This window comes from Triturus cristatus, chromosome 2_2 (genome assembly GCF_964204655.1).
Source record: "Triturus cristatus chromosome 2_2, aTriCri1.1, whole genome shotgun sequence".
In the NCBI taxonomy this organism is placed as follows: Eukaryota; Metazoa; Chordata; class Amphibia; order Caudata; family Salamandridae; genus Triturus; species Triturus cristatus.
The window spans coordinates 436,147,605-436,161,303 of NC_140582.1; positions in this window are offsets into that span (position 1 = coordinate 436,147,605).

Sequence of the window (13,699 nt, forward strand, 5' to 3'; positions counted from 1 at the left end):
GTTTTGTGTCTTTTTGTCAGTGTGATCTCCTTACACTGGTCGTTCACACTGGCCCCTCAACGTTGTCTTAGTTCTTCCTCGACGACCACCATTGTTCACACCTCCAACTGTTTTCCAACCCTCCAACCAGTCCCAGCCTTCCTCCGTCATAGCAAAGAACGAAATCTTCCCCTCGGATTCCACTCAAAGACGAGCTGGGAAAAGTATAGAATATTTTATCCCCTTTTCTTGGAGCGCATTTTTCACTTCGATGAAGCTGCGACTCATTCTTTGTGTCTTGAGGGTAAAATCCGGAAAAAAAACAATAGTCATGTTCTCCACTTGGGCCAGGGGGGCCCCTGGGCCATCTGCAAAATAGCGTTGCGATCTCTGTGATTAAAGAGGCGCGCAATAATTGGTCGCTGCGGGGTTCCAGGCCTAGGGTGACCCCCCGGGACACAGTGGGCCCTTTCCACCGAGAACAATTTTGAGAGACCCTTAGGTTGAAGTTGTTTCTGGATCAATTCTTCTATAAATAGGTCTGTTGCCAACCCCTCAGCCCTCTAAGGCAACCCCAAAATCCGAACGTTATTCCGTCTTGCTCTCCCTTCCGGATCTTCGAGCCTGGCCTCGAGTTGAGAATTGAACTTTTGCATCTCCTCCATTTGTACCTTGAGTGCTGTGGTGTCTTGGTAGAATCTTTCACTGTTTGCACTCTTGCCCCCATATTGCGCAGGTCTGCGCACATTAATGAGACCTCCGTTGTGACCGTGTCTATTCGATTCTCCAACGCCGTTTGCACCGCTCGGATCACCGTCATGATGTCTTGTAGCGATGACGGTTCCTCGCCCGATGTTGCCTGTTCTTATTGGGACCGGAGTTCCTGAGGTGGATTGTGAACTTCATTTCCTTTCTGAAGAGTAAACTTGTCTAACTTAGATTGGTGGGTGCTCTTAAGATTTCTTTCCCCCTTCATCATTACACTCTGGGTGAGCCGCTCTTGCAATTGTCACCCTGTGGGTTCCTGGGTGAGCTGATGGGCGCCTGCCAGGGGCTTTGTAGACAACCCCTGCAGCCTGTCAGTTTTTCACCAAGGTCCCCCAAAATTCTTTCCCTCCAGCTCAGTGATCGGTGAACCTCGATACTGGTTGGGCGGGTTACTGCCTGTGCACCGTTGCGATCCCCGCTCCTCTTCCCACCCCGGGCCTCGCTGTGGTCTTCTATTATGCACTGATTAGGGTGGGGACGGCCGGCTTTCTGCTTCACCTCTGCCTCTTAGACAAGTTACGGTGCACCTGCACGACCCTTCCGTTCGGCTACCGGATGCCCTCCGGTGCCGCCACCACCTTCTTCTGTCTGCCCCAGGCTGCCGGACAATAGGAGGAGAGTGGGCCTTCTCGCTCCGTGCGCTTGCTATTCCTTTCCGCATGAGCCGCTCCCCAGTGAGGCCGACACTCGACATCTGATGTGGACGGGACAGTCTGAGGCCACTTACTAGGTTTGTAGTCTGCTTCGATTTTACCACTCCTGGTGACCTCTTCCACCCGTTCCCGATGGCGCCTCCATAGGGTGTTGCCCTATAGTTGCCGCACTTGGTTGACTCTTAGTAGCCCGCTCCAGGTTGCGGAACGGAGATGTCCGGGTCTTGATCTCCAATCCGCAGACTGGGCACACTGTCGGAGTCCTCTCTGTTTCACCACTCTATTCCACCCTAGGACTGGACTGCTCGGTCGGATTTTATACAGATTTACTGGGGTTTACTGGGAAAGAGAGTCGGAGCTGCTCTAAGAAGCGGCCATCTTTGTTCGCGGCAAGTCACACTCCCAATCACCACTGTTTCAAGTGGTTTGTGGAGAAGGTGATGGTGTGACCATTGCAAGTCACCTCAAAGTTCCATTACCTTATAAAGGAACTCAGCCTCACTCCTATATATGGTTATGGAACACCTCGGTGACTTGCAATATCCTTATATTGTACTTTATTCTATATATTATCTACTGGCGGTCGCCAGTAGATAGTTATAGTTAGGACCGTGTTTCCATAGGAAATCTCAAAATTCTATTTTAAATAACTTTGGCGCCGGTTGACGAATCTTCGCAAAATGTTCAAAACTAATGGGGCGCTCCGCTCAGCTCCTACCCTGAAAGTCTCAGGGGGATTCGTCAAGCGGGGGCCGAGAAAAAAGGGGGGTCCCAAAACGTGTTTTCCCCATGCATTTTCCCATAGGACCTTTAGTCGAAGGTACAGCCCGAACGGCTGAACAGAATTACTTGAAATTTGGCAAAGAGGAAGTCCTCAGGTCAGGGAAGTGCCTTTTACATATATGGAGTCAATCTGTTCAGCAGTTCCTGAGAAAATTGTGTTAAAAGCACATAAATATCTATAGCCGCGCACCGTGCTCGCACCGTGCGCGCATCTTAACGTGCAAGAGCGTAATTCTGATTGGTGGTTAAATGTGTCGGCCGCCATTTTGTTTGTTTTGAGTGCGAGAGTGAAAAAGGAAGGTGGCGAACGTGAAAATGGGGCAGGGTAGAGAGTTCCTGACCCCCTAGCCTTTGTCAGGGGGTCCCTGAAGGACCCCGAAGGCAGAAAAAATCATTTTAATTTTTTTAAAAAAATCGTGGGGTGCGCGCACGGTGCGTGCACGGTGCGCGCACCGTGAAAAACCCTAAAAAAAATAAAATAAACTTTTTAATACGTAGTTTATTGTAAAATAAATATATAAAAAATATAATAATACATACATAACTTAGCATTTAAAAAACCGTACAAATTCACTGAAAAAACCATAGGTTTCACACACGTTATAGTTAGGAATTAGCATTTAAAAAACCTTGCAAATTCACTTAAAAAACCATAGGTTTCACACATGTTAGGTGGACATTTCACTCGTAAAAAAGCAATGAAATTCCCCCATTATAGTTAGTTCAGATAACTATAACTCGCGTGACCGCCACTCTATCACAAGGATGATGTCATCATTGATGTCATGAGTGATGCGACTGACCAAGTCATGAGTGATGTAATATGTGACGTCATGAGCAGTGGATTGCGGGCGTGCGAGTTATAGTTATCTGAACTAACTATAACGGGGGAATTTCATTGGTTTTTTACTAGTGAAATGTCCACCTAACTATAACATGTGTGAAACCATGGCCTATTCTCTATAGTACTCGGCATGATAGAAAGGGCCGAAAAGCCATAGTTCAGCCATATTGGATCGCGACTGACTAGGCCTAGGTCACGTGACTCTCTGTTAACACTATCTGTATGATTTAGCTTGTACCAGCCTAAAGACAGGGTGAATTGTATTTACGGCCGAGGCTCAAGGTCACATCTGCTGAAGGGAGTACTAAGCTAAATTCCTCTGTGCCCGAGACGAAAGGGAGTCACCCGGCCGACCTTCTCTGAACAAGATAGTAACCTTATACGGGCAGATGGTATGAGCTCATTTAGGAGCTCTAGGACTAACTGGTACTTTTCCACTTGCAATGCTTTGTATGCTGAATCTGTAATGTATGTAAGTGTTGTTCTGTCAAGGAGCCAGCAGTTTTCGTCGGCAAACCTTCTGGGTGAGGTTTGATGGGGCTCCTCTATGTAGAGTTCTGTTGTGGCCAATAAACGCTTGAACCTTCCTCGTTGCCAACTGCTTATTATTGACTCGATATTGCGGGCCATTGGTAAGTGTGGCCCTTGGGATTACTATTAGATTACTTCAGTTGGCGACCACGAAGGGACCCCGTGAAAGGGTCTTCTCTCTTCCCGTAAACGGGTGAGAGGATCGGGGGCGTCCTGGCCGGGTGGGCGGAGGGGAGTCTACGTCCGCTCCGCGCTCCCGCTCGGGGCACCCTCTGCTGCTAGTGACCCTTCACCGGGGTCCTACAGGCTGGACCTAGGAGCTGATCGTATTGATGGTAAGAAGTTGGCAGCGAAGAACGAACATTCGTACCTGGGTGCACCCGGTGAGTAGTTTGTTCATTTGAAACGTGCGCTGTTGAGCGGTGCATTGGTTTGAAGCACGCGCTGTTGGGCGGTGCACTTGGAGCAGTTAACTGTATTGGATTTGAGGGGTCGTGAGGACCCTAGGAGAATTACGGAGGTCTTGCAGGATGGTCCGGTAGGGACTGACTGTAGAGACCCCGCGGATCTTTTTGTGATATTTTGAGATACTGATCAGATGCCTAGTTGTTACCTGTGAGTAATACGCGGCCGGATTGCACTCGGAAATGCCTGTGGCCCTAACTGAGTAGCCATGAGACACATCTGCAGTACGGCTTGGTCTACATCAGAATAGTCTCAGTGGTGAACCAGGAAGGCCATAGGATGGTCCGTAGTCCAGTCCGTGGTCACTCCTGTCTGACCGTATTCTGCCAGAACGGCTTGTTGTGATCCTCGTTGATCCTTTTTGAATAATTCTCCACGAGCGGGAGTCGACGGGCTCCGTTCGATTGTTTGGATGCATCAAATGTTGGTAGGGTGACCTGCAGAAAGTGACGTCGATATACATGTTATTTGTGGTGTAAAGTTTGTTATGTGGTATTTGTGTTTGTCTAACTAACCAACATGTCATGTTTCAGCAAATTGAATTGTTTTGGTTGTTGTTGTCGGACCAGCGACTCTCGGTTGGCCGAGAGTCAGCCTGCCCCTCCAGAGGGCAGTCCTAGTCATTTCATGTATGTGAAGCACAGAATTGCTCCCATATTGTTCAACACCCTGTGGCACAAGTATACCAAAGGTAACGAAGAGTTGCAATGGCCGAAGATCGGTTCCTTTGACGAAAAGAAAGTTGCTTTTTACAGGAGCAACTATTCTCCAGGCGCAGCAGACAATCTATGTTTGATGCCTTAAACGCCTGGCAGAAAGAGGCCAAGCAAAGACGAATGAGGGGAGAGAAGTTGGCGAGAGCCAAGGCAGGGCAGACCGTAACTCAGAAGGCTGTAGCCTATGACAGAGCAAGGGTAGAGAAAGGAATCGATTGTATGAATCGGGAATTCAGGTTAAAAGTTGACAAAAGTTATGTGGCCCGACCCAATGCAGAAGATGAGATAGAAGACCTGCTGGACATGCGGCCGCCACCCCCGTATGTCCCACAACGGTTGTACCCGGAGGTGACAGCTGCTGTTGTATCGGCCGGAGCACCGGCTGTGGACCCCGCTCCGGCACCAGGTGCTTCCTTAGCAACTTCAGTCGCGTCAGCGCCTCAGCTCCCCTCCCTTGCGCCGGTCCTTGATCATTCCCGGCTATCCTCTTCCGTCTCTGACAGTATGGCCCTATGGCCCAATTTGCTATCGGCCTCGACAGCTGAAACAACACAGCTGTCACCCGGGGCCATGTATTCCCCTTCCACCCTGACCTCTTCCTCCGCGAGTGCAACTCCCTTGGCAGCTGTTTCAACTCCAGTACATCCGACCGGTTCATTAGATGGTAGGAAATTGTTCACTCGATCAGCCTTAGGAACCGAGGAGAAGGAGGCCATTGCAGTCCAGGCATCCCAGTGGATGCGGCAACCCATCTATACCCTGACCGACATATGGAACACTATGCGAGATTATGAACCAGTAATGCAGCAACACGCGCTGGCCCATATGGCCCAACGCCTTATCTCGTTATGGGAACAAGCCTATAGAGGGGATAGGGCCCCGGCCATCCTGTATGACATTTGCACCCAGGCGCATAGGTCTCAGTTGAGTCCAGAAGCGGTGCATGGGAACGTGAACACTTTAGTCAATTACAGAATGCGCCTGCCCACAGCTAGCTCTGTAGGGGTACAGCAATTCCCGATGCGTGAGGTGCACCCCATCTATCACCCCGAAGTAACGGAGATAATAGACTCGCAAGGAGCGGTCACCCGCGCAAGGGTGGCCGCCCGTTTTCAGGAGCAATGGGTATATACCCCCTGGAAATGGAGAGAGGTACTTTCTTTGAAAACTCAGTTGCCCGACCCCAGGAAGAACCCTACCGCATATTATAAAGAGCTGACAGAAGCCGCCTCCTCGGCAGTTATGACACTGGCTGACATTGAGCTCTTCTTTGCTCTGTTGGTACCAGTGGATGTATGGCGGCAGGTACATGACAGGATCATGTGGCGGAGTTCGGAGGAACGTGGGAACAGTTGAGAGATTGGGATAGGGATCAGAAGCCAGGGGATAAGCCTAGAGGTGAGATATTGGCTTTACCAGATAAAATAATAACCTATATGCATTCCCTAATTCCCCCCCCCGGAAGGTGGATTGGGACAAATTGACTGCATGTAAGCAGAAGAAAGACGAGAATGTGTCCGACTTCTTCACGAGGTTCGAGGGAGTTTTTATCGATTTTAGTGGGCAAGATCTGTCCAAGGAGGGTGGCATTCGTTTGTTTGTCAACAGATTTGTAACTAATCTGTTGCCTGAGATATCAGCCCGACTTCAGGCTGCGGAGAGTACTTGGACTACGTCAACCCCCTCGACCATTCTGAGCATGGCCCAATATTATGAGCACCGGGAGAATGAGAGTAAGGAGAAGACGGAGAAGAGGTCAAAGGACTTGAAAACCAGGGTTTTGTTACAGCAAGTTGAGAGGGGACGCGGTAGGGGTAGGGGAACATAGAATTACGCCCCGCGAGGGGCGGGGCCCGGACAAGGTGGGGGACGAACTGATTTAGGAATAAACCAGTGTGCCTTCTGTAAGCAGGAAGGGCACTGGCGAGCACAGTGTCCACTGCTGCAGGCGCAGAACGGGGTTTCGAGGGGTCAAGGAAGAGGCCGAGGAGGTGGTCGCCGGGGTGGATATACGAGACAAGACGGAGTGGAGCAAGGTGAGGCTAGCCAAAATTGTTTTGATCATGGTCAAGGAAAGCAGTACTATAATGAAGGATGCGTAAGTAGTGACTCGGCAGGCTATGGTGAGGCATAGGGAAGCCGAGGACAGAGTGAGGGACGCGTGGCAATTCCGATCGATCAAAACGGACCTTATGTACATGCTCGTCTAATGAATGCATCGGGTAAGTTTCTAGTTGACACTGGGGCTATGAATAGTTCTGTTTCACACGCCCTCGTCCCTGGGGCTGCTCTGTCTGGCCAGAATAATGTGTCTGTCGGTTTCTCTGGAACTCCAGTGGTAAGCCCCGTCTCCCAACCTCTTTCTCTTAACCTGGGGCCAATTTCAATTGACTCACCGTTCCTTCTGACCTCGCAATGTGGAGAGAATCTTTTGGGTATGGACATACTGAAGAGGCTGTATGCCCGCATTTATTGTTCTCCTGAAAGTGTTTACCTAACAATTAGGAAACCCCTACCTCCCTCTGCGCAATGTTTCTCTAAAATGGACCCTTTGCCCCCCGAGCTTGCCAAGATTCCACAGAGTCTCTGGGCTACTGGAGATACGGATGTAGGGTTGTTGAACATACCACCCATTTCGATCACTCTGAAACAAAATGCTCGATTACCCAGAGTTCCGCAGTATAAGATTGCCCCCGCAGGGGAGCGGGCATTACTGTCATTGTTCACGATTTGATCCCTACGGGGGTGGTGGAAGAGAAGGCTTCTAACATGTGCAACAGCCCTATTCTTCCTATTCTTAAACGAGCCCCGATAGATCAGAGTCCTGATTATGCTGACACTTATCGTTTTGTGATTGACCTGCGAGAAATCAACAAGATTGTTGTACCCCAATATCCTGTTGTGCCTGACATCACTACTATCCTGACTATGATACCCCCGATGGCTAAATTTTTCTCTGTTATAGATTTGAAAAACGCTTTTTTCAGTATTCCCATACATCAAGATAGCCGTTATCTTTTCGGATTCTCCTTAGGGGGTCGCAGCTTCAGATTTTGTCGCGCCCCACAGGGCTATACAGAGAGTCCTAGTATCTATAGCCAAGCGCTTAAAACCTTGTTGGACACATTACCATTGCCCCCCGGTAATGTTTTGGTGCAATATGTGGATGATCTTCTAGTGGCCTCTGATACTGAGCATGGTTGCCGACTGGCGACGTCTGCGTTGTTGCAGCGCCTGGCAGACCATGGTAACAAAGTGTCGTTGTCTAAATTTCAATATTGTCGACCGGAGGTGACCTATCTCGGTCATCTCCTGTCGAAGGAGGGACGACGGCTAACCCCTGATCGTATTCTAACCATATCTAACATGCCTGTTCCTTGCACGCAACGTGATGTCCGCGCTTTGCTTGGTATAACTTCTTACTGTCGCCAATGGATCCCTAACTATTCCCTATTGACTAAACCTTTCTTGCATTTAACGACTAAAGACGTGCATGAACCTTTACCTTGGACAGCTGAATGTCAGAATGCTTTTGTTGCTCTGAAATCTGCTCTTTGCTCTGCTCCTGTGCTTGGCACCCCTGATTACCGGAAGCCTTTTGTACTCTATGTGCATGAGGTGGACGGTTGCTCGCTTTCAGTGTTAACACAAGGATTTGGTGGTAAGCAAAGACCTTGTGCATACTTTTCGGCGGTATTGGATAACGTCGCCAGGGCACTTCCTAGTTGTCTGAGAGCCACGGCTGCGGTTGCGGTGGCGATCCGACAATCGGAAGGGCTCGTCCTGAATACGGACCTGACAGTGATGGTGCCCCACACTGTGGACGTATTATTGAACAGGACACAGACTCAGCACTTAACTAGTGCGCGTCTTACAGGGTACGAATTGACCCTGTTTGCACCACACATTACTATAAAACGTTGCGTCACCTTGAACCCTGCTACGCTACTACCCCTTCCCCCGGAGGATCATAGTCAAGATGTACATGATTGCATATTCCGGACAGAAGAGTAAACGAAGGGGCGGATAGATTTGACAGACATTCCTTTATCTGACCCTCAAGGGGAATTGTGTGTCGATGGCTCATGTTTTCGGCTACCTAATGGCACTACGACTGCCGCTTATGCAATAACCACGTTGCAAACAGTGGTTGAGACGGTTAAGGTACCTTATCGATCGGCCCAGGCTGCCGAGTTAGTCGCACTACTAAGGGCTTGTGAATTGGGTGAAGGGTTGAGGATAATTGTCTACACCGATAGCCAGTACGCCTTCGGCGTAGCACATAGCTTTGGAAGATTATGGGCGGAGAGAGGTTTCCTTACATCTCATGGGAAAAAGATACAGAATGGTCAATTGGTGTTGAGATTGTTAGCCGCCCTGACCCTGCCCCAAGCTATAGCGGTTGTTAAGTGCAGTGCGCACAAAGCCGTAGTTGATGATGTGGGAAAAGGTAATTCCTTTGCAGACAGAATCGCTAAGGAGACTGCCCAATCTAATACCACCTCCATGTTTGTAGCAAGTTCCCATACCGGGATGATAGAAGCGGAGGCATTCAGTAACACTATAGACAGCATAAGAGACTTGCAATCAGAAGCGACCCCTGAAGAACTACAATACTGGCAGGAGCAGATAGGGAAACTGGATGACAATGGATGTTGGGTTGATCTATCTGAAAGGTGTAGGTGGCTGCTACCGAACGCCTTCGTGACTGTAGTTGTGTCCATGGCACATGGTCCGGCACATGTGGGAATTCAAGGCATTTGCGCAATCCTGGAACCTGTGTGGTATAATACCAACATTCACAGGGCTGCGAAGCATTTAGTTCAGAATTGCATGATTTGTCTACAGCATAATCCGGGGGGTAGCATCCCTGTTTTGACTGGTAGCTTTGCGCCACCCACTTTGCCCTTTGAGGTACTACAAATGGACTTCATTCAGTTTGAACGGGTTAATAATCTTAAGTATGTTTTGGTGGTGGTTTGTACGTTCAGCAAGTGGGTGGAGGCGTACCCTACCAAGGAAAATACTGCCTTAGCCACTGCGAAGGCCTTGGTAAAAGAATTCTTTCAACTCTATGGGATACCCCGGGTGATTTGGAGTGACAATGGGACACATTTCAATGCTGATTTGGTTAAACATGTTTGCAAGAGCCTGGCGATACAGCAGAAGTTCCATGCGGCTCGCCATCCCCAATCAGCAGGATTGGTGGAAAAATATAATGGAATCCTTAAATTAAAGTTGGCCAAGCTGCAGGACACCACAGGTCTAAAGTGGCCCGATCTCTTACCACTGGCTTTACTATCTGTAAGGACCACTCCTCACTCCCGTAGTGGAATATCGCCATATGAGGTGATATTTGGTAGGCCCGCTAATGTATGGGGTGTGCCGCGACCAAAATCCCTTAGAGACATTGAGTATCCTATGTTGGCAGACTACCTTTATACACTAACTAAAGATCTTCGTTCCATTCATCAACAGATAACAGCAGTCCTGCAGCCTCTGCCGGAGGGTCCCGGACACGGTGTGGAGCCTGGACAGTGGGTTCTGGTTCGGAACTACCAACGGAAATCAAGTCTAGACCCGCGCCGGACCAAGCCCTTCCAGGTGCTTCTAGCCACAAGGACGGCTGTGAAGGTCGAAGGGAAGCGGCACTGGATACATGTGTCCCACCTCAAAAAGGTTCCTCTCCCCTTGCCGGATGACCAGTGGGACCAAAGTGAGGTGTTGAGACCCGAAAGTGGCAAGTCAGCCGGAGAGTCACCTTCCCCGGACGCCCAAGGAGAAACGGATGGGCGAGAGGAGGGTGTCGTAAGTTCGGCGACATCTGTGAAAGGTAATCAGGCATCTGGGGCCAGAACGGGTGACAAGAGAAGTCACACACCCAATCCTTTACCTGACCCCACTGTGCCTGTTCTTTTTGTAAATCCTGAAACACCGGGTCATGTTCGCTATAACCTGCGGCCCCGACCGAAAGCAAAGACCCCAGGCTCAGGCTAGAGAACGAGAGATCTGGGTAGCCTCTGGGAATAAGTAAAAACACTGGACTGAACCCGTTGAGAGCTTGGAACTTTTTGATATTGCTCTGTTCAGAAAGAAGAGAGAGACATTGGTAGACTGGTGGGGCCCAGGTGGAGTTTTCGTTTTCTTTGAAATTACCTGGAACAATAGGAGTCTGCCTGTGAGGCTCTATAACGGACACAGGAAAGAAGCACCCTCCGGCAGGTTGGACTGCTTGTAGATTTTCTGTTTTCCCGAGCTTATAACTGGACTTTTAGTGAGAATGTACCCTTTTGGCCGTTTTGTCCCTGAGGAGGGGCGTCCCATAGTACACCGCCCTTTGCATCCACATTTGCCAATGTTTTCTACTTGGAGCTTGCGTGCCAAGATTGTTTTTATAGTCATAATAATTGTTTCATTAATGTTATGTTTAGGAATGTTCATTTATCTAGAATTCCGTTAGCCTGTACATACCCTGATAGCTACCACTCCTGTCCCCGAAGAGCACCATTTCCAGACTTTTGCCCCGCATAAAGAAAGACACCGACAGACCTATGTAAACAATGCCTTCATTGAAATGTTGCACCAAACCCACAGTTCAACGAATACCACAAACTGCTGGGTATTTGGGCTCCTCCCTTCGGTGATGCACAAGCATGATCTGTTCATATCAATGCCATTGTCATATTTAGGCAGTTGTGAAGCATGGTTTAGATTATTGTCAATGATGTATGAACATTATGCTGTTGATGGTCACCGATTTTCAGAGAAAGACTATGATTTGATTCTGGCCTATATAGAAAGACATCAGGGATTCACCCCAAATGCGGAAGGTACGGACGGTACTCTGGATCCTACCGCTTGCATGAATGTATATATGGAACACGAGAATGACACCTGGTTAAGGGATGAGGTATCGGATTTCGTGTCCTTCAATTTTACTGAATATTTTAGATATTTCCAGGAACGGAATGTGTCAAATGACAAAGTCATCCCGGTCCCTGTGCTGAACAGCACGTCCTCCTTTTGCATACATGGTGCTGGCCATTTAACTGTTGGTTACAGTAGATGTAACTATAGCTATAGCTTACGTACGTTTAGCAGCCCGCCTATACTCACCCCCCGAATGTATATTTTGTATGTGGAGAAAATGCTTACACTTGGCTTCCAAGAGGATGGTCAGGTAAATGTTATTTGTCCTTCCTATATCCTCCTGTTTATATAGCACCTTCGGATTATCACCGGTCTCATTCACTGAATCGGCGAAGCTTAAACTCAGTGAACACTGACGAAGATGCCACTGACCAGACTGATACCCCTGCCCAACATTTTGTCGATATAATAAAGGGAGTCCTGCCTATATGGGGACCCATTATAACCAGTAAAGAAATTAGGAGACTGTCCCGAGTGGTAGAAGGAGTAATAAATACCACTGCGGGTATACTGACCAATATCACAGTCGAGCTTCAAGCGACCCGACTTGTGACGCTTCAGAACCGCCTTGTTTTAGATGTCATTCTAGCCGACCGTGGGGGAGCATGTAGAGTGATTGGCAGCTCCTGCTGTGTATATATACCTGACTCCGCCCCCTCAGTCCATCTGGCCATACAGAAGTTACATCGGCTGGCATCCAAGATTCACACAGAGACCGGAACCTGGTCTATTTCAGGCTGGTTTTGGGGTCTCCTTACCACTTGGGGTTGGAAGATCTTCATGTGCCTTTTAGGAATAGGGGGTTTCCTTTTCACTTGTTGTATCTGCATCCAATGTGGGCCTGCCTGTTGTTCCTATTGTGCCACCCAAGTCCGCCTTGCCTTACCAACTCCTAAAACCGGTCCTAGTAAGATGAATGCTCAACTAGTCCAGAAGGAGATACAAGACATAATGCAAATAGACGAGGGAATTTTCGAAGAATAGCTACATTATGCTAAAAAGGGCCGTTCTGTGGGATTCAGGCCAGTATATGAAGTTAGCATAACGTATCTAGGGTTGTGTTCTCCCATATGTCCATAGAACTGCTTCTTAAGATGGCCTATTCTCTATAGTACTCGGCATGATAGAAAGGGCCGAAAAGCCATAGTTCAGCCATATTGGATCGCGACTGACTAGGCCTAGGTCACGTGACTCTCTGTTAACACTATCTGTATGATTTAGCTTGTACCAGCCTAAAGACAGGGTGAATTGTATTTACAGCCGAGGCTCAAGGTCACATCTGCTGAAGGGAGTACTAAGCTAAATTCCTCTGTGCCCGAGATGAAAGGGAGTCACCCGGCCGACCTTCTCTGAACAAGATAGTAACCTTATACGGGCAGATGGTATGAGCTCATTTAGGAGCTCTAGGACTAACTGGTACTTTTCCACTTGCAATGCTTTGTATGCTGAATCTGTAATGTATATAAGTGTTGTTCTGTCAAGGAGCCAGCAGTCTTCGTCGGCACACCTTCTGGGTGAGGTTCGATGGGGCTCCTCTATGTAGAGTTCTGTTGTGGCCAATAAACGCTTGAACCTTCCTCGTTGCCAAATGCTTATTATTGATTCGATATTGCGGGCCACTGGTAAGTGTGGCCCTTGGGATTACTATTAGATTTCTTCACTATGGTTTTTTAAGTGAATATATATATGTATATATATATATTCACTGAAAAAACCATAGGTTTCAGGAGCGTTATAGTTAGCTGGACTTTTCACTCGTACAAAACCTTGAAATTCCCCCGTTATAGTTAGTTCAGCTAACTATAACTCGCGCGCCCGCAATGCACTGCTGATGACGTCACATATTACATCACTCATGACATGGTCAGTGACATCACTCATGACATCACTGATGACATCTCAAATCACGTCACTGATGACATCACTGATGACATCATCCAGTGAATGTGTGTTTTTCTGAAAATTACATACGTTTTATATATCTATATCTCAAGGTCAATGGAAGAATAAATGGGTATATAAGTGTCTAA